Below are 5,314 nucleotides of genomic sequence, written 5' to 3'. Positions count from 1 at the left end.
GATGAGAGTTGCTGCTAGGACACAGCCCTGATTCACGCCGTTGTTGATGGGGAATTGCTCTGATATATCATTCTTCACACAGACTTGTCCTTGCTGGTCTTCGTGAAGCTGGATGATCATGGATAGGAAGTTTGGGGGACTGCCAACTTGGTTAAGGATCTGTCACACATCTTTCCTGCTCACAGTGTCGAACACTTTCGGCAGGTCGACAAATGTTACATAAAGGGGTTTGTTTTGCTCCAGTGACTTTTCCTGGAGCTGCCTGAGAACGAAAGCCATATTTGTTGTACTCTTGTTGGCTCTGAAACCACATTGGCTTTCTGGAAGACGTTTTCGGGAATGGACCGAACAAGTCTGTTGAGGAGTATTCTTGCTAGAACTTTTCCAGCAGTGGAAAGCAGGGTGGTTCCCCGGCAGTTGAACAGTCTGACTGTCCCCCTTTGTTTTTGCATAGTCTAATGATGACAGCATTGTGGAGATCTTTTGTAGCAGCTTGCTCTGTTCCCATCATGCAACGAGGAGCTCATGGAGTTTAGCATGCATGACAGCCACCACACCATGCTTAGCCGAACCGCTAAATTACGGGGACGTAAACACAACACTACCGGTTGTCAAGCGATGGTGGGGCACAAACACAGACACACAAATATATACACATATACATATACATATTTATATATATACATGTATGTATGTATGTATGTATGTGTATATATATATATATATTGCACTCATATATACATATATGTATGTGTATATATATATATATATATACATAGACATATATATGTGTATATACATACACACACACATATACACACACACACACACATATATATATATATATATATATATATATATATATATATATATATATATATATATATATATATATATACATATATATATATATATATATATATATATATATATATATACATATATATATATATATATATATATATATATATATATATATATATATATATATATATATATATATATATATATATATATATATATATATATATATATATATATATATATATATATGTATATCTATCTATCTATCTATATATATATTTATATAAAGGGCATTATTACAGAAAAATAACAACGCCACACAGTGGACTTTTCAAAATAACCACATTTAGTACCTTTTTGGTACAATACTGTGCTGACGAACGAAATCTAGATTCATTCTAGTAATCGCGAAATCGGTCGATACACAGTTAAGTTTTTTTAAAACAAAGTAGGTAGGCTTCTGTTGGTTGTTTTTCCTCGCATTAGGTACTAAATGTGGTTATTTTGAGAAGTCCACTGTGTGGCGTTGTTATTTTTCTGTAATAATGCCCTTTATATAAATATAAACGAATAATTATATTCTTGGGAATAGAAATTTCCCTTACGAATTTTTTTACACACTGGCTTCTTGATAAAATTCCTGTAAAAGAGTTCTATCCCTTTTTGAATTTATTTATCTCTCTCTCTCTCTCTCTCTCTCTCTCTCTCTCTCTCTCTATATATATATATATATATATATATATATATATATATATATATATATATACATACATACATTACATACATACCGAATTCTGCTACTGAAAATGTGAACTTCTTTTCATATTATGCACTATTTAACGAATTTATTTCCGCATTTATTCGTTTACTTTAATTTTAAATCTACAGCTAATACTCAATATGCCAGTCGTTTACTTAATATGAATTCAAACGCTTACATATTCATATTTAAACCCACTTTCAAACAAAATCGATCTTTCTAATATTTTAACCTCATTCTTCTTAAGATTTTTCTTCCTGCTTCATTTCCTTCCTTGGATGCTATATCCTCGTTTGTCGAATAATTTTTTTCTCATTAACAAGGAAGAAATCAAAGCTTCTAAATCAGATTTATAAACTTCCAGCGCACGCATCCACACGCTATATCTTTCTCTCTATCTCCCTATCTCTCAAGTGATAGATAGATAGATAGATAGATAGATAGATAGATAGATAGATAGATAGATAGATAGATGTGTGTGCTTGTATAACATCGACTGAAAAGTATATTTTTGAAATATGCAAGAAATGTATAGAGACATTGAAATATCTCGTATTTAATATCTCAAACGTTATTCAGTGTAAACGAAAGCAATACACACATACAATACTCAAGATTTGATCATTGTGTTAATACAATTATAAGAAATATCCTGACCTATCCATCTACATATGAAATAAATGGTATGTGTATCGATTTTCTTTGAATGAAATATATCGTCACTTCCCATTGTCTTTCAGTTTGTCCTGTATTTTCATATTCCAAAATTTATACATTAGTCTCTGTTCCGCTATTGTGAAAATTGTGCTTCATATAATCCTTACTGTTAGATTTAGGACCCATACATATGTATGTGCGTCTCTGTGTGTGTGTGTCTGCGTGTTTGTGTGTGCGTGCGTAAGGTGTGCGTATTGAAAACGTCAACTGATGCATGTTAATGCGTTCACTATAAGATGTAGGGTCATATAATATTTGACGATGATAAACAGAACAAAACAAAGATAATAAATCGCTTTCAAATTAAATATAATCCCATCCAATTGACAGTGATTATACATCTGCCTGGAACAGATTTCCCTCTGCATATATGCATATATATTAGAAATTAAATGGAAATCCCCAAGAATGGTAAATTCAAACGCTATCAAGTCGTAGAACCAAAATTGAATAGTATATATAAATCAGTGTGATTGTACGAGTATGTGTGTGTGTGTGTGTGTGCGTGTGTGTATGCGAGTGTGTGTGTGTATGCGTGTGTATGTGTGTATGCGTGTGTATGTGTGTGCGCACGTATACATACATATATATATATATACTATACATGAAAATGCGTCAGGGTTTCCGATATGAAGTGTTTAGCTCTTTATTGGAAATGCCCTTCTTAGCGAGAGATCATTTCAACGAAATATATAATCTAGAATATTAAGTCAATTCATCTTCTGCTCAAGACAATACGGAAGCATATTCATAAGAATTTTGTTCAGCGATTCCACGCGTAAATCTTATCATAATTTATCTCGGTTCAAGTTGCTAAATAACAAAGTCTTATTTCATATTGGAGTAGTAGTTACATCTATACTATAAAAGGCAAATTTTCTGTGTGTGTATGTTTGAACTTCATACATTTACACAATTCCAAATTTATTGGATTAAAGAATCGCAATTAATATTCTAAATACAATTTGTTAGGTCACTGCGTCATTTTTTCACTCAAAGAAATTGCTAATAACGAATAAAATCTATAAAACTACACGAGTAAAAGTAAGTTCATAATTTACTGATAGAAGTAATTTCAAAAATTTCACTTAAATCCGAACAAATTTCTTGTTTACTTTTGCAACGGTTTTGTCTTTTTCTGTTGTTAACGGTTTTTTTTTCTGATTCCTTCGATACTGGCTCTTTGGTTCACTGAAAAATTTTGCTTCAATCAGTACAATTTTTCATTTTCTGTAAAAATGTCTTATTTACTTTCTGCCCGTCGTATTAAGAAATATGATTTCCGTTACCCTGTTATCTTCATTATTTACAATCTTCTGAACGCGTGTATTTCTGTATACGCATATAACCGTGCCTAGAAGGAAAGTGTCAAATTTGTCTACAATTTCAAGGTCAGCAAAAAATTTTGATCAAAAATTTCGAAAATTTCGATCAAAAATTTTCATAAAAATTTCATTAAAAGTTTTGAAAAATTTTGATCAAAAATTTTCATCAAAATTTTCATCAAAAATTTTCATCAAAAATTTTCATTAAAAATTTCAAAAATTTTGATCAAAAATTTTCCAAAATTTTCATCAAAAATTTTCATCAAAAATTTTCATCAAAATTTTCATCAAAAATTTTGATCAACAGATGACATCATTTGGAGCCACAAGTGATTTAACTGAGCCAGGATTCATGCAAACTGTCAAGATCCAAGGTCAGATTTATCATCGAATTGACTCTCTACCACCTCTGTCAAATGAATCACCAAAATCGGCCTTTCATTGTTTATAATTTGTACCTGTTTTTTTGGTTACGAAATAAGCTACACAAAACGTGTTTTTGAATTACGTGTATTTACTTATATACATATATGAGTTGAAAACTTGATTTTAACATTTCACTTAACGTCTATGTTCCATGCTAGCATGGGTTAGAGAGTTATTAATGTAGAAAGTTGGTATCTCAGCTACTAGCAGTTAAGACCTGCGTAATCTAGACGGTGTTTTTAAATTTAATTATTGTCTTTAACCCAGGCAACACCGGGTATATCTGCTAGTAGTTTATAAAGTGTTGGTTGCGACTAGATGCTTGGTTATAGGAATGACAGATCGAAAGAAGACTTTTATAGATTTATTTAATGCGTCAAGAACTGTTGAAACTTACCTTGTGACATTTTAATAACTTTGAAAAACTTATAAAGCAAAACAACTGATTTATATGTGAGTGTGTATGCGTGTTTGTATGTGTGTATTTTATGTATGTATTTTTTATTCAATCTTATTTTCATTAATCAATTATTTTAAGCATTTCTCGATTTCACAGAAATGAAATTCAATATTGATGCTGGTAATATTTGATGTAATTACATATATAACCAATTAACAATAAATTAATTTACTCGAATCACATCTGGAATAGGTCTTTGAACGGAATGCGTTTCCAACATATATTTTGGACTGATGAGAGGCTAAAAAAGAAACGGAAGAGTTAATTTTAAATTGCTTCTTTTTTTTCTTTTTTTTTAATCAAATTTTCCAAAATGCTGTGTCTGAATATAACAAAAATTCATTGCATGCTATCGAACGTACCATTTATTTAAGAAAACTGCGAAGAAAATTGTTCTCATATTCTGTGAAATAGAGGTACGTTTACAATTATATATATTTGATTATACAAAGAATCAATAGCAATTCTCCACAAATATATTTTCAATATACAAGTTAATTCGATAATATGGCTAGTATATAACGGAGTGAAATATATATTTTTTTCTATATAAATCACTTTTTTCATTCTGTAATTTCCGTTCTATAGATATTTCTTTAACACATGAACTGGATGTGCGAAAACAACAAAATATTGTTGATTGGCTGATACAAAAGTATTCAAAATATAATGTGGCATGGAAAATAAGAATAGAAGTATGTGAATAGATAACAAGGAAGGTATGTTGCTATTTACATATACGCAATACGAACAAAGGGAACTACAGGGTGTTCACAAAGTACCTCCGCAGTAAGTATTTAATGGTTTTCGGGCGATTCTTCT

The sequence above is a fragment of the Octopus bimaculoides genome, chromosome 2 (genome assembly GCF_046866305.1).
Source record: "Octopus bimaculoides isolate indiv1 chromosome 2, ASM4686630v1, whole genome shotgun sequence".
In the NCBI taxonomy this organism is placed as follows: domain Eukaryota; kingdom Metazoa; phylum Mollusca; class Cephalopoda; order Octopoda; family Octopodidae; genus Octopus; species Octopus bimaculoides.
This window is presented reverse-complemented; position numbering follows the sequence as displayed.